This window comes from Engystomops pustulosus, chromosome 1, assembly GCF_040894005.1.
Source record: "Engystomops pustulosus chromosome 1, aEngPut4.maternal, whole genome shotgun sequence".
NCBI lineage: Eukaryota > Metazoa > Chordata > Amphibia > Anura > Leptodactylidae > Engystomops > Engystomops pustulosus.
The window spans coordinates 107,448,732-107,475,797 of NC_092411.1; the positions used below are offsets into that span (position 1 = coordinate 107,448,732).

The window sequence follows — 27,066 nt, forward strand, 5'->3', positions numbered from 1 at the left end:
AGTAGTCTGCATTAACCCTTTCATAGGCTTTTCAGGTTGTAGTGTGGCTGTGTCGGACCGTCTTTTTGTGTAAAACACTGACCGCTACCTGATCCCTCAAACTGAGGTTTGCACGTGGGGGTAGTCCGTAAACTGCGGGTCCTAAGGGGACCGGGGGTGTTACACAGATAGCACCTGGATGCCACTCATACATGGGTAAGGTTGTCAGTCAGGAGGTACTTGTGTCGCATATGCTCATGCAATGCAGATAGACACCATATAATTGCCGCCAGGGAAGAAGCGTTGATCATACAAATATACAGGCCTTGGTGCAAGGAGTGGATTACAGGACATGACACCACACCTTTCCTACTGTACAGTTCGGTTTAATGGCGTCAGCGACCAACTGTCATACAGCTACATGTTTTGTCTTAGTCCGACACCAACCCAGGTGCCTGTCTCCAGGACCATGGGCGGTTTGTCCCTACACCTCACATAGCCTGCACTTCCTAGAAGTGCCCTTAGCCCCCTCTGTGCCCCAAAACATCTGTAGTCGAGCCGAGGGCGGCTCTTTCAATTGCCCCCGGGGTATGCAACACCCTCGCCGATGCAATGGCGAGGTAGTGCTTGCGAATACGTCCCACCTGCATAAACCCACATGACACTACATGGTCCTGACAGGACATAGGGGTATTGCAGTGGTGAATCCTGCCTGGCAAGGCAGAGGTTAAGTGTTTTGTATGATGCAAGATGCTATTGTCCAATCATCTGTGTTACATCCTGTGCTCTGTAAGCTGAGATGTGATTGGAGGAGCAGCCACCACCTGACCAAAGGAAGGTAATAAAACCTCTGGCCAGGAATGTTCTGGAGGATTATTCTAGTGTGGAATCCTAGGAGAATCAGTGAGTGAGTGAGAAATCTCTGTCTAGCCCATACCAGAGCAGGAAGAGCTTAGCCCCTGCCTCTGAAGAGTGGAGCATTAGACTAGAGTTAGTGTAGTGAGGAAAAGGGGTATCATCTTACCTTTGAAGGTGATACCTGAAGCCCTACAGGACAAGCTGAAGCTTCCTACCAGGACACAGCTGCCTCCCAGCCTGCCCTCTACTTCCAGGCTGGTGAACTATCTCCTGAGGCTCCCTCCAACTCACATCTCGGCACCCTACCTACCTGTTAAAGGCACGTTTGCTGTGGTTCCTGCGGTTCAAATAAAGAACTGTAAGTTGTTTTCTTCAACTTCTGTCTCCGTCTGGTCCCTGCTAATACGGCTGCCTTCATCACCGGCACCCTGTCCATCACCCAGAGACTCACACTCGGGACATTAAGGGGTTGCCCCAGGGAGATCCGCTATAGCAGCCTCTCCCTCATCTTTTCTTGCCAACACCACCCTGCTGGAGACCTGCCAGGCTGTAGGACAGCCCTCCGGTTCCCCCGTACCAAGCACCGTGACAATAGCGTGCTTAGGCCGCAACCGCCAGCCACTCCGGTACCGCGGGCCCCGGCTGTCTCCAGGCCTCACCTCAAGGGCTAGGCCCCGGTGGGGGATGTTGCATATGTAACCCGGGTACTGCCTGTATTGCATTTTAGATAATCGTACCTATGTTATAAACTTTGGCAACCTGTTGCAGCTCCAACATCATGACAAGAATGTATAAATCTTAAGAGGGGCTGCTTCTTCAACCAGAAATATGAGAAAATGTGAAAACAAATCTACCACAAGATCCATTACTCACCAAGTATAACTGTGACTAAAAGATTTTTGTATGTTTAGTACTCATTAAACCTTTAACCACCTCCACCAACTCCAACTCTGTGGATACTTTCATAGTCATTGTTCCACTGATTCTGTAATTTGCTATCTGGTGCCCAACCCTTCATCAAACATAATTTTCAGTTGTCACTGTTAGATTTGAGAAGGCTGAGCTCTCTGCTTCTTCCTAGCTCTGCCCACAGAGAGCCTAATTGGCATGGTTTTGTTGTAGTTTCAGTGACCAGTATGTTACTTAGACTCTCTACTAGAGGACAAAAAATAATTACATTGATACATTCATATTGAGGGCTAAAGATAAAATCCAACTACTCTTTAACCAGGGGAGTTGCACCTATTAAAGGATACAAAGAATTGGAGTTAATGAAGTTTTGTAACATAAATATTATGCACAGCAGAGAGTGGTCCATACACTTTAGGTCCATCATGCTATTTGCAAGGATAATGATGAAGAGGAATTACTAATAAAAAGCCATGACATTTCACTGCCTTCATTATGTCCTTCTGACACGCAATCTAGAAAAAGGAAGAGGTGACACAAGAGGCGAGTGCATGTTCAATGCTGCAGTCATTCTTTATAAAACTACATAAATAAAATGTAATAAAAAAATAAAGATTATGCTGCATGGGCCAGTTACCAGCTGCCATCTTTATCTTCAGAGTCTATGGTCTTGGACCTACAGCATAACCTGTTTAATGTGCCGAGTGAATACATACTGTATACATGAAGAAGAAACAGTGGAAGTTAGTGTTGAAGTTACTTGGAAACATTGCTGCGACTCCAAAGGTTCCCATCAACAAGTTCCCTGACTCGGCACTTAACCTGATGAGAGAAACATAATAATTATGTATTTTATAAATAAACATTTCTAGGTAAAAGAATGTCATAAAAACAAAACAAGTAGTAACAATTGGCATCCTACAGAATTTATTTATTCATTGCTAAAGAAAATACATACATACATAAAGAGATGTGTGAAAATACTATTTTTCATATATATCTATAGATATAAACTCAGTGTTTTGCATTCTGCTCCATTAAGGTTTTACCCTACTAGTAAATGGATTTCTTCCTTTTTGTGTTTATCTCAGAGATGAAGACTGATATAGTCCCAACTCATTAGAGCACGCTAATTCCCAGATAGCCCACTCTCTTCTAAAGTGTCCTATATTATTCTACAATTTCCATTTTCGTCTTGACATAAATATACATTTATGTATAATGTACAGTGTTAAGAAGTCATTTACTCACTAATATCAGTCATTCATCTACTGTAAATGAGCCAGTGGAGCACAGAATGTCAGAGCTTTGCCATCTGTAGTTTAGGCAATCATTTGCTTCTGAAAACAAATATGTGAAAGTATTTCTAATGAGAATATTGATTAGTAGCATGGTGGCATAAGAGAGTAAGAACACTTACATAACAGTTTAGATAAAGTTTTACATAATTTTTTAATAGCGCTATCAAGATGAGAAAAAAAATTATTACATCTACAATTTGAACCTGCTTCAGGGGGTATTCTAATTTTAAACAGATCTTCATACCTGTGGGCATTAAAGTATATTACGAGGACTAATGATTCTCATATTGACATTTGGAGTATGGACTATATATTCACATTATGTAATATTGGCATGTATTGAAAAAAAATGATCAGGAACCCTCCTTGAAGAGATGTAGAATAGAACCTTCTCCCGAATGGTGTGGCTTACCAACATGAGGAGACCAGCACTTTAACCAGTACTATACATTTTATATCTTACAAGAAAATCTAAATTATTTGCTGTGAATTACATGGGTTATCCCAATAGTATTTGTGAAATAGTAAGTATCATAAATACTTTCTTCGTGAAGGTCCCTCCTTTATATCCATTTCAAGACTGAGTTATTCAAGAAGCAAGTTACATGGAGGTCAAATGGGGGAGAAACCAATTTATGGTGCTTCCATCTTATGGAATTCCACAAACACTACAATTGTGAATACCCCTTCAATAGCACGTCACTTATAGTATTCAATGTATGGTAAGATAAAACATTTTTGAGAATAACAGTTTCAAAAACTGTTTCAAAAGTTCTACTTGTAGAAACCAGTAGATATGCTATTACCAAATATACAATACTTAAAATTACATGGACAAAATCATTAGAACGATACACACCTTTATGTTTATCTTTTTATGCTTTCAGTAGTATGAAAACAAGTAAATGTTATGGTTCAAAATGTATATATAGCTGTCAATAAGGAAAACATCAAACGACCATAAAAGAGAACCTCTCATACAAATTAACCCACCCAAAACAAATACTGTAATTAAAACTATGGTTTAAAAGCATTGCCCTTATCCCTTAGTGTTTCCATGGCTGCAATGTTGAAAAATCAGTTTGTAAACTTATATGCAACTCACCTGAGGTGAGTCCAGTGATGCCCTGCATATTCATGAGTAACTGGCATCGCCCTGCTTCCTTGTTCCTGATTAAAAGGCTATGATATTCTGCTGTACGCAGAGCTTTGTTGCATAATTGGGAACTTAAAGTCATGTGACCAGGATGACATAATTAAAGGTCCTGTTACATTTTCAATGTCTAACCCATGTATGTTTCATATCACATGAAATCACAGCATGCCTCCATGGAGTACGGGAAAAAGTAGAAATCAATGGAGGATGGGGAGGAGAATAACTCCATGGAGGCTGCTATGTGTTAATGTGATCTAATATATGCATGGTGTACAGTTTGCTAATGTTAGGAAGCTTGTAAGACCTTTGATTATGTCACTCTGGTCAAAGGACATGCTTAGAAGAGACATGAGGAGGAATAGATGAGAGGGACTGGCTGAGCTTGACAATCATTCTCTGATACCAGTCAATATAATATAAAGTAGATTTATGTGAATGTAAGGGAAACAATTTTAGCTAAAAGAAGGGGCTCTATAGCAACCTGTCACTAGCTGTATATGTGAAAAACTATGACAGGTTCTTCTTTAAAGAGGACCATACTTGGGTCTATCAGGGCCCCTGCATGCAACCAGAATGCAACCAGCAAGTTATTCACAATAATTAGCAGCTGCACAGGTTCTTCAGGAAAGCTGCTTCCTGCGAAGTGAACTGAGATTTCACTGCACACAGATCATCTGTGAGCTATGCCGAGCTGCAATGTAAAAGTTCCCCCTCCCTTCTGAAAAATACTGTTAGTTACCTGAACTGTAGTCAGAGGAGGGGAGAGAGCAGCCAGGCACGGAAATCAGCAGGACAGGGACTGGAAATCAGAGAAGGACCCCTGACTTCTGTCCTCAAAGGTATGTTTCCATGTGTCCCTGCTTTATTGTGTTCTGTGCGGACGCCACACCTTCCTCCATCCTCCTCTATTATAGTCAGCTCTGGGGGATCTCCTGTATTAAACAACTGTTTTGGGAAGTCTCCAGTATTATAGTGTGTTATGGGGTTTTCCAGTATAGAGGTACAATTATTGTTTCTATTATTATTTATTAATAGTGCATCATTAATTCCATGGTGCTGTACATTCAGTAAGGGGTTCACATGCATTACATTAAGACCCATTAAACACATGGGTTTTCAGGTTAAGTTTGTAGGTATGGAAAATGGCGAACCATATGAGACATTTTGCTAGAAAGTTCTGAAGGATGGGGGATGCACAGGAGAACTCCTGAAGATGTTTTTGAGAAAAACGGATAGTAATAGAGTGACAGACTGGTATTGGTAGATTAGCTCAGAGATAGGGGACAGGTTGTGGACAGCTTTGTAGGTTAAGTTTAATATTTTAAAATAAACATTTTTATAGCAACTCTTCTACTGACCCAACTAACAAGTAGTAAATGAGAAATGCCACGCCCCCCCTTTCCCAGATGAAACATCAAGAGACCTCTTGATGTATCCATCGGGTAGCCGCACTGCCGGACAAGACTAAGCCGGGCTCGACCTAGTGTAGTTTTGCGTAAAAGCCTGCAAGCAAATGTTTGAAGGCTTTTAGAGAGTGTGCAGGCATGGGGCAGGAATGCCCTGTGACGGCCCAAACCATCGCCACCTGTGCCCCCCCCCCCCCACGCCATGTGCAGTAATTGTAATAATCACAATTTATTGCAATTTATTTAGAAGGTTTTTACGCAAAACTATGCATAGTCATAATGCACAGCACATAAATGTTTCTAATGATCCTCAACATCAGGAAAGCCCCTGGGAAAGTCTGGCATTATTTGTGGGGACTCTCTCCTCCCCCCACTCACTTACCACTGAGCCAGTCCTCATACAGCCTAGTCCTTTATATTACATATTGCTACAACAAAATGTACCTGTTAATTTCAAGGTTTAATTTTTAATATTGGCTATTGACTTGATTTTGGGCCTATGTTTTTGGGATACCAACAGGTTTTTATCTGGGACTGTATTATTGAATTTTATTGGCATTATTGTTTTTGTGCCTGAAGTTGTTTACTGATCTATACTATTTATGTGTATTTACGTTGCTATATATCATCTCAGGGTATCTATCATCATAAGCTCTAATTGTTTTATCTTCTATGGCAGGTGGAAAGCTTTATTAACCCCTCGACTGCAAGTGTTGATTTTTTCTTTATTAAGGTGGAAATAGTCTGTACCCGACCTATATTTCTGTCCTATTTTACACCCTGTTGTCAAGGGAGCACCTGTTTCTTGTGCCTCCCTTTGCCCCCTCTTCCCTGTTGCAGCCTCACTCATCTCCGATGGCTACAGCAGCAGTCCCCCCATTCCAGCGTGTGTGTCCATGTCTCCTTAAGCTCGTGCACACCGCCTTGGTAATATTTAAATAGACAGTGCACCGATGATTGGAACTGGCCACCTAATCTGATAAGTTGCCAGCCCCTTCCTGTGTCCCCTGCTGGATCTTTGTGCTTCCATGCCATTGAGAAAGCGGTGTTCCTTGCCCTGTGTGATTCCGTTCCTGATTCAGCTCCAGTGCTGCCTTACCTACCACTAAGTCCCCGACTCTGATCCCGTGCTGCCTGTCCTAACCTCCTGCCTGTTCCCGACTTAGTCTCTGGCTCACGATTCTGCACAGGTTAAAGACGCATTGTCTGCACGTGACCTGCCGTCTACTCTGAGTGGTCTCATCTCTCTGGCCACTCAGATTGACATTCCATATACTGAGCTCTGTGAGGAGCAGTGTCTTGAACAAATGCAAGTCAGAACCTGACGTCTGTCCTGCCTGGCTCCTGTCTTCCAAAGACCACTTCAGCCATCTTTCATGTCAGCTGCAGAGGAACCGATGCAGTTGGATAGAACTGGTCTGTCTACTTAAGACATCTTCTTAAGACTTGTCCTGTCTGTCCTCAGCATCCAGGATATGCACGCACCTAACGTTCTTAGTTGTCATTGGGGAAGAACCAGCTCCTTGGCATTTCATTCCTCCTGAGCGACTGGTTCTTGCCACTCCAGTGGACCTTTGGCAGCTTCCTCCTGGCAAGACCTACATCCGCCTTGCTATACGGAAGAGGATATTGACTTGGGGACATTGCTCTTGTGTGGCTGGGCACCCTGGGGAGCAATGATCTGTTGCCTTCATTTCCCATTTATACTGGTGGTCAGATCTGGTCAAGGATCTACAGGATCCTTCCTGTGCCCAAAACAAGCCATCTTGTCTTAAACCAGCTGGTCTTCTTCTACAGTTACCGAAACCCATATGCCCGTGGACTCACGTGGCCATGGACTTTATAACCGATATCCATCTTCATCTCCATCTCCATCTGAGGAAGCAACGGCGAAACGTGCGTCGGGGTGCTGTGGTGGTGGTCTGGGAGTTTCTCCACCGTGGTATGAATTGATAATGTAGAACGCCTTGTTAAGGTTCGGAACTCTGGTTATACCGCTATATTTCTCCCTGGTCTCACTTGTATGCCTATTATGGTGAAATATTTATTTTTGCATTGACCACCACCACTTTTTGTCTGTTTTTTATGTGATGCTTTTAATATTTGCTGTTGGTTGCCATATTGTATACAAATAGAAATAAAGATATAATGTTTATTTTATCTACATTTGATGAATTCAGTGCTCTATTGTGGTTCTGTATACTTATATTTGGTACTATTGTTTTGATTAGTATAGGGACCTGGTGTATATATATTGTAAGTGTTATCCCGATTGGTAATTTTTAACTAGTACAGATTGCCTGTGTTAACTGCCTAAATGCCACTGGCAAAGTTGCCAATGGCATTCAAACTATTGTGCATCCTGCCGGCAGCGCTGGGCATCCCCATTTTTGGAGTGTCAGCCCTCCCCAGTTATATCGTTGGGAGCAAAAACCTTCAACAAAATTGCCGCTTGCAGCACCGTCGGTCGGTTGGAGCAGCTGTACTGAAGTATTGCTGGCATGACACTTATTAAAAGGGGGATTCTGGGAATATGAATGTCTGATACAAAAACATATGATGATATAAATAAATGAATATACTAAACCACAGCTTAATTAGTTTGACTTATGATTCACAAAATTTTATGGCCTCTCTAAAGTAGGCAGAGTTATCACCAAGATGGCCGCCACTGGAAACTACAAGTCACAAGATTCTTTACACCTCAGTAACTCCTCTGAACCTCTTCTCCCAGTGATGATCTAATAGGTTTTCTTGCTCTGTTACCATAGTAACGATGTCTAACTGCCATCACCAGAACACTGGCCATACTGGATGCACTGCAACCAAATGACTACAGCCAAACATAGTGGTGATCACAAGGCAGCTGCAGAACATGTGATGTGGACATGTGACCAGCGGCCTTCTTGTGACCTGTGCCTTCTCCGTACGGAGGAAATTATCGGACTGATTAAAGTGCTGGTAGCATTTTAATTCTTCATTACAGTGTATGTCAACTTCATTTTTCTGCTAAGGGAGGCAAAATTTTGAATAACAACTAATTACAAATAAGCTTATATTTTAATAACCAATTTGAATATGAATTATGTCGATTCCTAGAATGCCCCATAAAAGAGTTTATAGAGGTAGTGAACGGAACATGGAACTAGAGAGTCACATCCTGGAAAGCCAAATTAATAGGAAAACCAAATGGGGACCGACATTTAGAGGGTCAAATTCTCAGCAACCAAGATTAAGAAGAGTCTGGGATTTCTATATAAGGAACTAAGATTATGAAATGTACCATGCTGGGGAACATGTATGATTGGATATCACTAGAAAATGTTAGCAACTCAGGTTACCGTAATGTCTGAGGGCATGAGAAGACAATCTACAGTATATGAGTGTATGGGCTGGGATGACTTTTGCATAATATAACAGTTTTATTAGTTCCAATTTGGGTTGAGTAGTTTATTATAGTCTATTATATGTATGTTAAGATGCGACTAGGATTAAAATGCCAGGACATTTAATGCATTCTGTATAATTTTTCATTTGTGCAGACGACACGTTTACAGGACGATTTTCCTTTGCTAAATTGGAGCGGACTGCTCAGAGGTTTCACTGCATATTCACTTGTTATAGAAAATAGATTTTTCATTCACTATTCTCAGTATTTATACCCCAAAAGTATAATTTGTATTTATAGACCTTTTGGCCTCAATGGCCTTTTGCACAGCACTAAATAATTACCTATTATAATACTTCTTGTATGCAGTCTGCAGTCAGTTTAGCAATTCTATAGACAACTTCCATCTAAATGATTGGCCATTACATCAGGAAATGTGGGTTCCTGTATATGACCCAAATGCTTATTTGCAATGACCTTTGTTGCCACCAGATTATACTACATTGGTTGTTTGACTTTTCAGTCACATCATTAGCAAAGGGGATGTTATCAAGTCAAAGAGCACCATGGAAATAAATGAATGGGGCCCATTTTGAGTAACAGTACATTCAGCAATTTCTGTTTTTACTTATTGTATAAGTTTTATAATAGTTTTAATAGAGAATTCAGGATTATTAATGTGGTATAGAAATGAGAAACAATAAATGACTATTTCAATATTCAATATTAATGGTCAATTCTTTATGGTCAACCTTTATGAACTTCTAATGGCAAAAAAATACCTTCACAACTACAACACTTGGTTCCTTTTCTAGCTCAAGTTTCTTCTAGGAAGTACTTGTACATATTTCAAGGATCCAGCTGATATATGGATTTACACATTTAAAGTTCCATATAATTGATTTTTTTTTTTAAATGTGCTGTTCCGGAGGGATGCTAACTTACATACTTTTATCCATAAGGCATTTGCTATTTTACACCATTTATAAGCTAAATCTTTATAAAAGGAAGTAATACAGACTAAAGCAAGTTTTACTATAGATTCAAATCTTATCTATTTGTACAGTTTCAGATGCAACAGAAATCTTCCCAAAAAGCAAATTATAATTTGCAGCTTTGTTCTTGAGGACTATTTGATTGGACTAACATTTAACAAAATGTCATACTGATAAATCTTGTAAAGTTTGAAACATTGTAATTAGCCTACTCTAACTTATTGGGTTGGTTTACACCCAAATAGCACTCCATATGTTTTTATGGAATTTGAAGGAAATCTATAATCAAAATCCAGAATAATAAACTAGGGAAACCTATTTATAGATCCAGAAACTGTGACTGTGGTAATCTACTTATAGTTATTATCCATCGCCTCCTATCTTCTAAAAGCAACTATTAAAATTATGCTAATGAACCTGAATGGCTGAAGGGCTGCAGATTAAAAGGCTGTTACAGTTCCCCCCTCCCACTGTGTCCTGAAACTTCCTCTGTTACAGCGAGGTTACATCAGGCAGAGGAAGTAGGGAAGCGCTGAGGGAACAAGGGGAGGGGGAGACATCCCCCTACACCCTTGAGGCTCATTAACATAATTTTAAAAGTTGATTTTGGAAGGCAGTGGGTAATGGATAACAAACATAAGAAGATTACCACAGTCATCGAGCCTGGATCTATGAGTAAGTGTCTCTGCATTTTCACTGTATTTGGATTTTTTTTCCTGCTTTCCAGGAAAATACCATCACTATGAAGTGCAATTTGTTACACAGAAAAAAGCCTTCACAGAGCTCTTTACGTGGAAAATAAAAAAGTTATAGATTTTTGAAGGTGGGGAGTGAAAAATGGAAGTGAAAAAACTAAAAAGGGCTAGGTCGTTAAGGGGTTAAATAAAAGCATATTCATCTTCAAGACATAAATCCTATTGCCAATCTTTGGCTTGACTAGAAAATTGTTGTTTTTAACCTTCTCCAGCCAATCAGACTAATGCCTCCCAGAGACTACACACGCTGTACAAAGGGGGAGTCCTTCCATTATAGCAAAATATGATTCAAGGACTCTGGTCTGCCAGCTGGATTGTAGGTCTTGCAATGTAATAAATATTACATTTCCAGCACTGAAGTTCAATGTGTACGGTCTGTGGGATCAGGCCGACATACATGCCATTTCCATGGACTAATTGTGAGCAGGCGGTCTGAGGTTATATTCAGACGGCTGTCTGGGGGGATGTATATGTGGACGCAAATTTGCGGATGCATATACATCCTCATAGATGGCAATGGCGTCCCGGTGACTGTACGGTGCCACACATGTGTGGCACAATTCCGCACACACACAAGGGGAAAAGATAGAGGATGCTTTATCTTTCCCCGTGTATGCGGCCATGCAGTGCTTTACTCTATGGAGGGGGAACGGGTCACTTCCTCCTCCTCTTCTTCAGCGCCCATTGGTATGCCAGTCAGGCTGGACAAAAAGTCCCACCTCTGGATGTACAAAGCTGGCAGAGTCGCACTTGACTAAAAAAACACTTTTTCAATCCATACATTTCAGTTTATTAATGTGCAAACATTGTCAAAAGCAGATATCATTTTCTTTTCAAAAATACTCTCTGCTCTATTACATAACAATAAAATACATTTACATTTGTCATTGTAACATTTAAAAATGAGAAAATGTTCAAGACCTATGAATACTTATCCAATCTATTGTATATTTCCATAACAGCACACAGAAAAGATTCTTCCCTAAAAATTCTGACAACCTGTCACACAGATCCTTTAGATTTCCCTCGGTTATTGAACTTTTAATATGCTTTACACTAAAACAGTACTGTAAACCTTGTTGTGGTAAATTGAAAATGTACTAGTCATAGCAGGCAGCAGAAAGTATGTACGGAATAGTAATTCTCATGTGTAATAGGCAAGACAAAGATGAGTGATGTGTTCTGACAGGAAGCAAATAAAGACAATAATGTGATATCTGATCGGTGTAATAATTGATAGGCTAAATACTGTATTCTCTTGGTCTGTCGTCTTACAGCAGGCTGAGCATATGGTTAGTTGGCATATTACAAACAATAGGAGTAATATTATCCTTTAGCAAGCATACAGATGGTATGCTGGATTACGACATGTGCTTGATCTAATCTTATTTCATGAATGAAAAATAAGCTTCTTCTCAAAGGTCTTTGCAAGTAAGTTTCTTCTTTTAATAAAAAAAATAGAAAAGCAATCCCCCATTCCATTATTTTCTATGAAGTTTAATATAGGATATCAGCCTCGAAAAAAGTACAAAACAGTAAACGGACCCTAGTGATCCAGCAATAGTAATATTAGCAAATTATAGCTTTTTCCCATCATTTCTGTGCCAGCCTTTAGATATTTGATATAAAAAGCAATTAGCATATCATGAATATTCTCCTAAGCATTTCAGGACAATCCGTGCACTTTTCTGAAGCAAATGTGTTTTTTCTTAACAACAAATGAGAAAATTATTTTCATCTTTTACGATCAACAAACCTTTCTTTCCGATGGCACAGCTGCACTTAGGCTTTCAGTGCCGCCACACCCTCTCGCTGCTCAATTTACTTGCATTGTCATCCATCTGAAAAAGAGAATTGCACTGTCATCTAGTGTTCACTCGGAATTTATCAATCTCATAACATGGCACGGCAAGTTGTTATAGAGTTCAAAAAACGATAGTCAATTGGCACATGCATTTGATAAATATGAAATAAAGTAATCCCATACATATTGGAAGAATACAATGCACACCTGTACCAAATATACACTGGAGAGCAATGTATGATCACCTGATTTTTTCAGAAATAATGTCATTTCCATTGACCAACATTTGATGGATTGTTTGTAATGGGTACACCATGCTGCCAGAGCAGTGTTTTACAAAATAACCAAAGTATTTCAACATGAAACCTTTATTTTGCAAAAAATGTGATGATCATAATTAGAGAACAGTAATGACTGTAGCACAGAAAAAGATTATAATCACTATTCAGTAGGAAATGCATAGGCTTTTGCTTTGAATGACTTCAGCACATCTGCGGCCACAGGACATCACTTGTCTCTTATACTTCTCTGTTGGGATTTTGGTCCACTCTTCTTCTAGTCTCTTCCACAGTTCTGTGACTGTTGTGGATTTGTTGGCCTTAACTTTGCCACCAAAGATTTTCCAGAGGTTTTCTATCAGGACTGTGTTGGCCATTTCATTATTTCAATGTTTTTGGCTTCCAGGAACTGTTTTACTCATTTTGCTTTGTGACATGGTGCATTTGTGGGACATAATTTGTTGTCGGGGAAGGTTCTGATACAAACCTACATTCACTCTGCAATGTAGATGTATGAGAGGTTCAACTCCTGCTGCAGTGCATTCCCCAAACCAGGACACTTCCTAAACCAACTTCTTTACATACTTTGGGTTCAGTCTTTCCCCAGTTTGTTAACAAACTTGCTTTAAATTGAACTATGCACAACTTTTCCTCTGCCAACAAAACACGCTAATCAGCCAAAGTGAGTCTAGCAGGTGTTATCATGGTCCTTATAGGGGGCAGCCTATGAGTGTATGTCTACAGGAGGGTTAGTATTTTGTACCCTGAGCATATGCCTATCTCCTCTTGCTGTGTTCATCTGAACCTGACTCCTGCATACAGAGTAAGATCCCTTGTGTTGTATGTTTATTTGGTCTATTCAGCATTTTATTAGTTAAATGAAATGTAACTTTACCATTGTTCATTTCAGTTTTCTTTTACAATGATCTCATTAACGTTTTTATTCTGTACTTTAGAATATATACAATTTATGAAACTTATGTCAGGTGCTGAACAGCTCAGCGGTACCTGTCAAACTCTTATGATGAGATCTCAACATTGCAATCTATATATGGATCATCTATCCATATCGTAATGGTCCTAAAAATATAGTTCTTCACCTGTAAAAAGGTGACAGTAACAGTTAATATTAATGGGGGAGACAGACATATAGAACTGTTGAGATGTTATGGATCCTAAAAACAGAAGCAGAAGGTCCAGTAGGACTTAATGATAAGAACGATATGGCAGTATTCTTATGATGCATGATTAAGTTGATAATAATATGCAACAGTAGCACTCATTCATTCTTGGTATCACACTGTTCATGTGGAGTGATTTTAATATGTTATTGTAATGTGATGTAATGTCATAATGTTTTTGTATTCTTAGCTTTATAGTTCTGGCGGTCACGTAGGTCCGGGACAACCGCGCATCTGTTGCGGTCATATGACTGGATCACGTGACGTCTTCTACATACACACACACCCCCTTGTTTTTCTGATCACATGAAACTCCATAACGGGTGACGTCAGCGGGGGGTGTATATACCCCCACACCCGCTCACGTCTCCCATACGACCAGACGAAGCGCAGGAGTGCGCAAAACGGTCGGTTGCCAGAGTTTGCAGCGTGTAGCACCTCCCTGCCCTATGCACTGCACTGCACTGCTATTCTTTGTCTCCTTTGATACAAATATTCTCAAATTCAGCAAATTACTGTTATTGTTTTTATGATAAAAAGTTGTTCAATTTTCTAATATATTTTCTGTATTAATTCCTCATAGTTTTCTAGATCTCTGCTTGCTTTCATTCTATAGAAAACTTCTGTGTTAACTACTAATGAACAGAAATCTGACCATGGTCACACAGGTGCACGGCTCGTTATAACACAGATAGTGATCAGAGCTGTCTGATATAACGAGCCGTGCACCTGTGTGACCATGGTCAGATTTCTGTCCACTAGTAGTAAACGCAGAAGCTTTCTATAGAATGACAGCAAGCAGAGATCTAGAAAACTGTATATTGGAATTTATATAACTATTCATCATAAAAAGAATGACATACATTTTTTGTAATGGGAATACCCATTTAAGTTTTTATTGAGCAAAGCTCTTATAAAAACATATAATTGTAATAACGCTACTCGGGTCTACCCAGCAGAGTCTTCACTTCACATTGCGTTTTTTTTCACATTAGCGATTTTTCAATGAACCCACTTTGGCTCGCTGACACATACAGATTAGTTCAGTATGGCATCAGTCAAAAATCACTCAAGTCAGGAAGCGAAACTGATTCTTTTCAATGGGCTTTTTCACACATCCAATGTTGTTGTCTCAAACGACCACTGATCAGTGAAAAAAAATTGAAGTGTGAAAAAACCCATTGAAAATAATGGATCACCCTAACTATTTTGTAATATGGCTTTATGTTTTCTGGTAGACACTTAGAAAAAAGTGCCGTTTAGCCAGTGAAAAGAAATCATGTGGACTTTGCAATAAAAGACTGTGACAATAAAAAGGCTTGATTTTTAAGCAACAGTTTTTAGGTAGGGCGTCATATTTAAACTGGTTATAAGTTGAAATATTGAAAAAAAGATTGAATTGATACAACTATTACTTGTTGTAATGCAACATCTACTGCTGTAGAGTGTGTTTTGTGCATTTGTGTTGGTTTATTCCCTATACTTTGATATCCTCCGACATTTTAAAAACAGCCTATTCTCATCCCAACATCCAGGGCACCTTTGTACATATAGCAACTTGAATGTTGAAGGTTAATTAGACAAATTATTTCACTTGCTTGTAAATGCAGATGAGTACTGAAGTAGCAACAGCATATACATCATGACAGAGATAGTTCCTGAAACTGGATTACACAGCCGAATGTCTTTCCTGCTATTATCTTAATAATTACAAGAACACTTTAATTAGCTAATCCTACAATTTATATACATAATTATCTACTAATAGATACAAATGTATTTTTCAATGCTCAGTTAATTAAAATTTTTATATTCAATCCACTTCCTCAGGAATAAATAACACCTTTTCATCAAGTTTACCTTAAACTTGAGTTTTCAATACAAGACAAAAGAATAAAATCTGCAATGCGTCTATGCTCAATCTCTTCATCCGGAACTTTTCAACGCAGTAAACCTGTTCAGTTACTGTTATAAGTTTGGAAATCTGTTGCTTGAATGAAAGAAGACAAACAGGCCACTAATATTTTAAAGCAGTGTTAGATTTTTCAGATAAGTGATATTTTTTTTGTTTCATTTCCTTAATGCATATGCTTTTCAAATGTATGGGCTGTTCTCATAATACATCATCACTATGTGATTTTTAACCCCTTGACTCTGCAGCCAGTTTCAACCTTCATAACCTATTTTTATAATCTGAGATTTGTCATTATAAGTGGTTATAACTTTGGAAAGCTTTAACATATCCAAGTAATTTTGAGAATATTTTTTCTTGACACATTGGGGCACATTAAGGGGGGTTTCCCACAAATTAAAGTTAGGCCCTGTCCACCGGATAGGGCCTAACTTGCTGATCAGTGGGGGTCTGATGGGGTCTCAAATACCTCCATCAGACCCCTCATCGCTCCGTCAGACTAATGGAGCAGATGGCCGCGCATGACGGTTCTGCTCCATTAATCTCTATGCAGCTGATGGAAATTGCCAAGTGCCGGGCTCACCAATCTCCATCAGCGCCATAGAGATTAATGGAGCAGAACGGTCATGCACAGCCGTCCGCTCCATTAGTCTGACGGAGCAACAAGGGGTACGACGGACCCCTCATTTTCATGATGTATGGGGGTAAACATTTACATTTGATTAGATGATAAAAGCTCTGCAACATTTGATATCCAATTTCTCCTAAGTATATCAATATCAAAAGTATGTATGTCAAAAGTTTGATTTAGATGTGGCTTTACCAAATATACAGGGGATTTTTTTATACTTGTTTTTAAAAGGTCTAAAGGAAGGGAGGACTTTATATAAAGTTAATATATTTCTCATTTTTGTAAACTTGTTATTTCTGTGGGGGTTACAGGAGGGTGTTGGCTGTAACCCCCACTCGGCCTGAAGCTGGACGTAATAGTACCTCGCAGTGCTGCATTATCATGTTCATTTGCTGCAAGGGGTTAAAACTATATAAAATCAATTGAGTGACCAAATATAATTTGATGAGCAACAATTATGTTTTGATTGCTACTGCCAATAAACCAGTTAACTGAGAGAAATTAAGGAAAATGAATGAGTGTATATGTGTATTAAGTATTTGCATACAGATCTATGTAATGTTATTGAGCTACATGAACTTAATAAATTATTATATCCTCGACTAAATTGATTAAAACTAATCCAAGTAAATGAAGACAAAAATAATTTAAACAAAAATTAAAAAAAGAAGAAAAAACACTTTCTAAAAGTTCCTAAATTGAGAACTCATGCCTATACTCTGCAAAACTATAGGAATCGATGTTCTAGTATTATTGTTTACCTGCGGATAAACACTGGCCCATGGTAATGTGATGTCACACAGGTTATATATAATATAACATCCCGTCATGGCCATAACTTTGGAGAATGACACAAATATTATATTTTCACATGATCTGTTGCCCTCTGGTTTTTATATGTGTTTGTCAAATGTTTTTATCACATACAGAAATACCAGTGGATTCATATCATGAGTAACAAAAGCTTTTATTGACAATTAGAATGAGTTAATGCAGCAAGTCAATGTTTGCAGTGTTGACCCTTCTTCTTCAGGACCTCTGCAATTCTCCCTGGCAGCTCTCAATCAACTTCTGGACGAAATCCTGACTGATAGCAGTTCATTCTTGCACAATCAATGCTTGCATTTTGTCACAATTTGTTGGTTTTTGATTGACCACAAGTTTTCAATAGGATTAAGATCTGAGGAGTTTCCAGGCCATGGACTCCAAATCTCTATGTTTTGTTCCCTCAGCCATTTAGTTATCACCTTTGCTTTATGGCAAGGTGCTCCATCATGCACGAAAAGGCATTGTTGATCACCAAACTGCTCTTGGACGGTTGAGAGAAGTTGCTCTTGGAGGACATTCTGGTACCATTCTTTATTCATGTATGTGTTTTTAGGAAAGACTGTGAGTGAGCCGATTTCCTTGGCTGAGAAGCAACCCCACACATGAATGGTTGCAGGATGCTTTACAGTTGGCATGAGGCAAGACTGGTGGTATCGACACCTTGTCTTCTCCGAACAAGCTGTTTTCCAGATGTTCCAAACAATCGGAAAGGGGATTCAACAGAGAAAATGACTTTACCGCAGTCCTCAGCAGTCCTCTCCCTGCACCTTTTATAGAATATCAGTCTGTCCCTGAACGTTTTTTCTGGAGAGAAGTGGCTTCTTTTCTGCCCTCCTTGACACCAGGCCTTGCTCAAAGAGTCTCCGCCTCAGATGCACTCACACCTGCCTGCTGCCATTCCTGAGCACACCTGCACTGCTGGTAGCTCGATCCTGGAGCTGAAACACTTTTAAGAGACGGTCCTGGCACTTGCTGGTTCTTCTTGGGCGCCCTGGAGCCTTTTTGGCAACAATGAAACCTCTCTCCTTGAATTCCTTGATGCAATAGATTGTTGACTGAGGTGCAATCTTTCTAGCTGCTGGGAAACTCTTCCTTGTTAGGCCACTTTTGTGCAGTGCAATGATGACTGCATGTGTTTCTTTAGAGATAACCATGGTCAACAGAAGAGAAACAATGATGCCAGGCACCAGTCTCCTTTTAAAGTGTCAAGTGGTGTGATTCTTACTTAATCATGACAGATTGATCTCCAGCCTTGTCCTCATCAACACCCACACCTGTGTTACTGGAGCAATCACTGAAACGATGTTAGCTGCTCCTTTTAAAGCAGGCCTGCAATGAAGTTGAAATGTGTTTTGGGGGAAAAAGTTCATTTTCTAGGCAAATATTGACTATGCAATAAATTGCTGTTAAGCTGATCATACTTTGTAACATTCTGGAACATCTGAAAATTGCCATTATAAAACCTGATGCAGTAGACTTTGTAAAAATTAACATTTGTATCATTCTCAAAACGTATGGCCATGACTGTACTATGTCACCTGGACATACTTTTCTCTGCTGAACATTGTACATCTCAATGAGCACATTTTCACATTTGGAAATTTAGCAGACAGGTTACCAAATTAATTTATTGGATAGTAGTGTAAATCCACTTTCTACCATGATTCAGTGAAATAAATTGTTTTTGTGCATGTGCTAGATATATACAGTATAACGTATCTATGAAATATACTGTAAGCTGGTAGCTCCTAACTAAAGTTTACTCATTGTATTTTCCTAATCAACTGAACCAAATACTTTTTGCCATGTCAGCTGTCTGGAAAACATAGATATATTTAAGATGTCACATTATATTTGAGTATGTCACTTTTTGTTTTATTGATGTTCTTCATAGTAGGCTTTCATCTTGTAACTGCTGATTACAGATAGTTATAGCTAGTTTGCTATTACAATGATTTAATGTAGTAGCTATATTTGCATTTTTATGTATCTAATTTTTGGCTTAGCTGTTTCTTATTTGTGAATTTTCATGATGCATGTGCACTTTTGTGACTTTTCTTCATTCAGATTTTGCCATGGTCAAGCCTTTGGCAGTGTTCCCTGAGTAATCACCCGATTACAGATGTGAAAGTTCCAACTTTTAAAAAAAAAAAGTTGCAAAACTGCACTTTCCCCCTTTTTTAGGGCAGCTTTCTGTCTGCTCCAAGAAAGGGGTGTTGTCTCTGGAAGAGGGGGAATGGACTAGTCTGTGCTTCAGAAAATTCTGTTGGAAACTAGGACAACTAATAGCTGGTCTAAAGTAGAATTCACAGATGTAAACTACTCCAGATACATCATCCTGCATAATTTATCTGGCACAGAATATGACTGTGTAGTTTTACTCTGCACTGGTCTATTGCACCAACACTAAATTTTCCTGAATTTGTCAACCTCCAGCTTTTTCTGTATGTTCCTGAAACATGTAGACATGTAAAAATATAAGAACAGCCAATGTTTACTTCTCAGCTATTCGTGTAAGTCCAAGAGAAGTGAATGGAGAGATCTGTGCATGTTTTCTGACTAAAGTCACAAGCTGGAGGTCAGGCAAGTGGGACCCACAGCTGTAGGATATTAATGGAGCATCATTAATGTCCAGATGTGTACGCCCTTTAAAATGTACTTTCATATCTTTAACATGGGAGGAATTTATTATGGGATTTGGATTATTATGGCATTTTAAACACCAGTCTCAAAATTCCCACAACATGATCGGTTGTCATGACAGGATCCAAGGCTACCAGGCCTTCCCTGTAGGGGAGGAAGTTGTAGTAGGGAAGCAGTATATTGGTAATATTCTGAGTCAATGAAAACAGCAGTTAGTTTTACAAGAAATGACTTGTTCCACAACCCTGTACACTGAAGTATAAGGAAGTATCAGTTAGACCAGAAAGTGAAATTCCATAAAACTGAGGTCGAATGTAAACATTTTTGCTGCTTTACAGTATATTGTACAGAACATTAAATGGTTCCACTAGGATGGTGTAATTTATCCTATGGAATACTAATCCTCATATGGCTCTGTAAATGGAAAATTAAAAACGTTATGGATTTTGGTATGCCTTAACACAGAATCAAAAGACGAGCCTTGTATCTCACAAAAAAATTATTTTACTAACACGTAGACAATAAAAAAGAAACAAACCTCCAAAATACCCAGGTGAACCCACACAATGGGGCTTATTTACTACGGGTCGCGCTGCTCACTTTTGTCGAACTGTGTACTGTTTTCGGGACAGGTATTTAACAGGGGTTTATGCTGGGATTGTGTCGCATGCGATTGTTTTTTTGGTGCAGCGCTGGTTTTCATTCGCAAGAAAATCACGGGACATGCCGTCAAACGATCCGACTGATTCAGACTGAGCGCAGGATTTAACTTTCAATTTGTGTCACTAAACAATGCACTTACATGCACCAGGAAGAAGAAGGTGAACTCTGTCAGACCAACACATGCATGATATCGGGCGCATGATCTTGGTGAATCGCAGTGCAGTGCTTTATCGTCTATAAATACCCCTCCTTCCAAAGCATAGAAACAAATGAATAACAGTGATGATAAAGTCACAAACAAATCAAACATAAAGGATAGATACCGTATATACTCGAGTATAAGCCGACCCGAGTATAAGCCGAGGCCCCTAATTTTACCACAAAAAACTGGAAAAACCTATTGACTCGAGTATAAGCCGAGGGTGGGAAATGCATTGGTCACAGCCTCTCCAGTATGTAGCCAGCCAGCCGCTGCCCCAGTGTATATAGCCAGCCCCTGCTCCAGTGTATATAGCCAGCCAGCCCCAGTGTATATAGCTTGCCAGCCCCTGCCCCTGTGTATATAGCCTGGCAGCCCCTGCCACAGTGTATATAGCCGGCCAGCCCCTGCCACAGTGTATATAGCCTGCCAGCCCCTGCCCCAGTGTATATAGCCTGCCAGCCCCTGCCCCAGTGTATATAGCCTGCCAGCCCCTGCCCCAGTGTATATAGCCTGCCAGCCCCTGCCCCAGTGTATATAGCCCCCCCTCCCTTCCCTGTCGTGCAGCACAACAATACCCGATGGATCGCACAGAAGATCTACGGGTGCCGCCATAAAAGCGAGTTTTGAATTATTTATTCATTTTTTTGACTCGAATATAAGCCGAGTTTGGGTTTTTCAGCACATTTTTTGTGCTGAAAAACTAGGCTTATACTCGAGTATATAAGGTACTCTTCTCAGCGAATGACAAAACAATTTTTAATTGGGACCATTATTGGTGTTTCACTCTTCCTGGTAACTTTTTTCATTTCCTAGGTTGCGGCTTTATGTTGGCATTGAACACATAAAATGGATGCAGTAAACGGAAATTTATAATATAACAAGTAGCAGAAATGGGGTCTCTTAATGTATCATGCTACCATATAAAAGAAGTCTTTAATTGTTAGATAATTCTATTCAGTAAGAAAACTGATGATTTGATAATTGAGGTTTCTGACAAAAAATTAAGGAAATTTGTTTCAGACATGCGTGAAAATTCTCCCTGATCACTGGTAATTATCTATAAAATGTCATGTAATTAGAGGTTGTGATTAGTCTATGAATGGCACTTTATTCTGAATTACATATGCATGCTTCATCTAGATTAATAAATGGATAGAAAGTCTGGTATAGCACAAGAGAAAGGCACTTGAGACTGAAGACGCAATTATAAGTTTGTCTCCATATTGGGGATGAACATTATTTAGTTTTGGAAACGTAGCATTCAAACGCTCAGACTAGGCTTATACTCTGGAACCCTAAGAAAAGCAAGAACAGAGGGTCATGGAGAAGTAAGGCCATGTCCACAATTAGACCATATTCCCAGACTGAAGTATCCCTAGTCCTGGATTCACAGTAACTTATACTGTAATAATAATTGTAATAATAACTCCTTAATTTATATAGCGCCTACAAATCACACAGCACTGCACAGGGTTTACCAAATCAGTCCCCGTCCCCATGGAACTCACAATCTATTCAACCTACCAGTATGTTTTGGAGTGTTGGAGGAAACCCGAGGAGCCGGAGGAAACCCTTGCAAGCATGGAGAGAACATACAAACTCTTTGCAGCTGTTGCCCCGGATGGGACTTGTATCCAGGACTCCAGCATTGCAAGTGCTAACCTCTGAGCAACCATGCTGCCCATAATAAATGTTGCTATTATACTGTCATTATATTCTAAATATAAGACATGGCTCCTATAACAGAGAGTGATAGGGAAGTTTTGGGGAAAAAATGAAGCTTATTTTACTTAAAAAATTGGGACGTTACTATTGAGCCCTGTCACAAACACACTGAATAGAAGAGAAAAAAAACAATATCACACACACCGGTTTTTACTTGGTGTAATAGCTCAAAATTAAGCTCAAGGCAGCTGTTATCTGTAAGTACGGTTCATATATAAGGTTCACTGGACTATAAGGAGAAAATCAAAGGATTTTTTTGTGTGCCTTTTAGTCCGAAAAATATGGTAATTAGAAAAATATGTATAATATATATATATATTACGGGTTGGACCCCCTTTTGCCTTCAGAACTGCCTCAATTCTTCGTGGCATAGATTCAACAAGGTGCTGGAAGCATTCCTCAGAGATTTTGGTCCATATTGACATGATGGCATCACACAGTTGCCGCAGATTTGTCGGCTGCACATCCATGATGCGAATCTCCTGTTCCACCACATCCCAAAGATGCTCTATTGGATTGAGATCTGGTGACTGTGGAGGCCATTTGAGTACAGTGAACTCATTGTCACGTTCAAGAAACCAGTATGAGATGATTCCAGCTTTATGACATGGTGCATTATCCTGCCGAAAGTAGCCATCAGATGTTGGGTACATTGTGGTCATAAAGGGATGGACATTGTCAGCAACAATACTCAGGTAGGCTGTGGCGTTGCAACGATGCTCAATTGGTACCAAGGGGCCCAAAGAGTGCCAAGACAATATTCCCCACACCATGACACCACCACCATCAGCCTGAACCATTGATACAAGGCAGGATGGATCCATGCTTTCATGTTGTTGACGCCAAATTCTGACCCTACCATCCGAATGTCGCAGCAGAAATCGAGACTCATCAGACCAGGCAACGTTTTTCCAATCTTCTACTGTCCAATTTCGATGAGTTTGTGCAAATTGTAGCCTCAGTTTCCTGTTCTTAGCTGAAAGGAGTGGCACCCGGTGTGGTCTTCTGCTGCTGTAGCCCATCTGCCTCAAAGTTCGACGTACTGTGCGTTCAGAGATGCTCTTCTGCCTACCTTGGTTGTAAGGGGTGGCGATTTGAGTCACTGTTGCCTTTCTATCAGCTCAAACCAGTCTGCCAATTCTCCTCTGACCTCTGGCATTAACAAGGCATTTCTGCCCACAGAACTGCCGCTCACTGGATGTTTTTTCTTTTTCGGACCATTCTCTGTAAACCCTAGAGATGGTTGTGCGTGAAAATCCCAGTAGATCAGCAGTTTCTGAAATACTCAGACCAGCCCTTCTGGCACCAACAACCATGCCACGTTCAAAGGCACTCAAATCACCTTTCTTCCCCATACTGATGCTCGGTTTGAACTGCAGGAGATTGTCTTGACCATGTCTACATGCCTAAATGCACTGAGTTGCCGCCATGTGATTGGCTGATTAGAAATTAAAGGGGTATTCTCGTCTGGGCATTCACATTCTGTTTCATTAATCTGCCATGTATAAACATTTCTTCAATTAGATGTTATTGAAAAAAATTTTCCTGTGTGAAGATAATTTCTCATAAATGTAGTCATTTTGTCCATTAGAAACGAGATAGCTTCCTCGGATACGGCCACCTCTGCCTGAGAGATTGCACAAATAAACAAAAAGGTTTTGTATATGAAGTGTCCGGGAGTTACCACATGTCGCACAGCCGTCCTGTGGTAATTATCGCTGAACCCAGGAGGTCAGGCAGGACTCTATAGCGCATATCTGGCCACTGTTGTCAGAGTGTGACGTGGTCGTAACCGAGGAAGCTATCTCGTTTCTAAGGGACAACATGGCTATGTTTTTAGGAAATTATCTTCACACAGGAACATTTTTTTTAATAACATCCAATTGAAGAAATGTTTATGTATGGAAGATTAGTGAAACTGAATGTGAATGCCCAGACGAGAATACCCGTTAGAGAATAACTGTTGTGGCGCTTGGGGAGCTGGGGAGCACGGGAGACCCCGCTGTAGGCTGTCTGGTCTCCCGCGCTCCACAGCTCCCCAAGCGCCACAACAGTCATAGAACCGTATTCACACCACCGCAAGCCCAGCAATCTGTGCCTGAAGAAGGTCTGATGTTATAAGACCGAAACGTTGCATTAATTTTGGATTGCCGATTCACTATAATAAAATATGCAAATAAAGTATCACAGTAGTGCCAAGTTGTTGTTTTTTTCAAGATTTATTGAGAGGTGTTGCAGCCTACTTGTGCACTCACAACCCCAACATTGAGTGACATGTACTACTTCGACAACATCAAGGTAACCACCTACAATGTGAGAGGCCTAAATTTGCAGAAGAAGCGATCGCAACTTTTACAACTTCTATATAAAGATAAGTCAGACACCTGTTTTCTTCAAGAAACACACTTGAGAAACAACAGCACACTATCGTTTTCATAAAGCAGATACACACTTAGATATTACAACACCGCATAGCCATAAGAGGGGTGGGTATATTCATTTCGCGTTCAGTCCCATTTAAACACAACCTCACATGGACGGACACAGAGGGAAGCATCTGGCTCAGAAATGCACATATAGACATATAGAAAAAATGTCAGAAGGATACAAAATTTTTGGGGAGACATCAACCCACTTATAGATTGATTAACCGGTCATTCCTACAATCACAAAAATTGTTAAGAGTTATACAAAAAGCTATTCAAGAAGCAAGTTTACTTGATACATGGAGATTAATGCACCCTAAGGGAAAAGCTATTTTCTCACTTCTTCACAGTACACAAGACATTTGAATGCCTAGACTATATCTTCATCCCCATAAGTACCCCAGATATCATCAAGACCGCTGAGATAGGCCCAACTACACTCTCACCATGCCCCATTTTCAATTACCATTTCCTTAACAAACTTAGCAAACAAAACCCCACTATGGCCCCTTAATGAGACCCTTCTAGACAACCCCAAGCAAATAGAAAATATAGGAAAAAACCTTAACTTTTATTAATGCTAACACAGCCATCTCAATCAATACCAAACACTATCGAGTTATTTCAGGAATTCAGATTTATATCTAACTTTAAAATAACTCAGAGGCACTTAATATCTCTACCCCTATAGGAGTAGTCAAAAACCTCCAAAGCACTACCCCCTTCCTCTGGCAATCATCGAAGTTAAAGTATCTAGGAGTCCAACTAACCAAAAAAGTATCATCCCTCTATAACAAAAATTAGACTCAGCCTCAGTCAAATGCAATCCCCTTTCGACTCATAGGAAGGGTAGGAAAAATCAGCATAAAGCATTCATGATGCCAAAAATGTTATATTTACCACAAAAGATCCCAATAGCATTACCAAGTATATTTTTCTCCAAGCTCAGATCAATCTTTGCCAAATTCTTGTGGAGAGGCAGAAAGGCGAAAGTGGCTCCCGAAAGCAGGTCACTATAGGCTCACAGGCGTGAGAACTTATCAGAGAGCGATACATCTCAAAAGGTAGACGCAACTTCATAACAATAACTTCTCTAATTTGAGCAGGGAAATAGAATTAGCTACAGTAGAATCTTATAAACACCCCCTCTCCTTTGATGCCTAGCAACTTATTGTCCTTCCTGATACCAAACTGTGGAACACATGGTTTAAGACTCCCATTAAGCAGTTCCACTATACATCCTATGAAGAGTTAAAAGATGCATTCAAAATACAGCAAGAGGGAATAACCTTTCTTCACACACACGAGACCCTACTCAAAAACAACCCTCAGCTAAAAGACCCTTCTTGGCTTGAATCTTGGCTAAAGAAAGACATTATCCCTAAAGGCGCCATTTCGATTTTTTACATACTAAAAAATAACACAAACACCAAGTCAGCATATATCATGGGTTGGGAAAAAGACCTCAAAACAACTTTCTCAGACTCACAAATTAAAACTATCCATATGAACGCACATGGGTTCTCCAAATGCGTGAGGATACAAGAAAACGCATACAAGACAGTGACAAGATGGTACAAAACTCCTGCTCTACGGAAACAAAAAGGGTTAACTGATTCAGAGACCTGTTGACCTTGCAAAACTGAGATATGGACACTAGGCCACATTTTGTGGGGATGCCCCCTCGTGTGATCTTTTTGGACTGAAATAGAGAAACAAATCACACAAATAATGGGGAAAAGAATAACACCCACACCTGACTCTGTCCTACTGTGGTTACCACACAAAACTTGGACAGAAAATGAAAATAATCTCACCACCCAGCTGATTCAGGCTGCCAAGCTGGTAATTCCAGCAAAATGGTTGCAAACAGATCCCCCTACCCTTACGGACTGGACAGAGAAAGTAGACACAATCTGTAGGATGGAAGAACTGGTTAGCTGGGAAATGAGATCCCACCACAAATTTTCACTCCTGTGAGAACCATGGAGGAAATTCAGATACAAAAGTAGCCAGGAAAGCACAC

At 39.9% G+C, this 27,066-nt stretch overlaps 1 long non-coding RNA gene across 1 annotated transcript; it reads right to left on the bottom strand.

Annotated features, from left to right (window-relative positions):
- Positions 1-2,243: 2,243 nt before the first annotated feature.
- Positions 2,244-25,186, bottom strand: LOC140130446 (uncharacterized). Its single transcript, XR_011855575.1, has 4 exons — positions 25,083-25,186; positions 12,504-12,588; positions 2,998-3,086; positions 2,244-2,568 (listed from the first exon to the last, which is right to left on the bottom strand). It is a non-coding gene; the product is annotated as an uncharacterized lncRNA (long non-coding RNA).
- Positions 25,187-27,066: the final 1,880 nt, after the last annotated feature.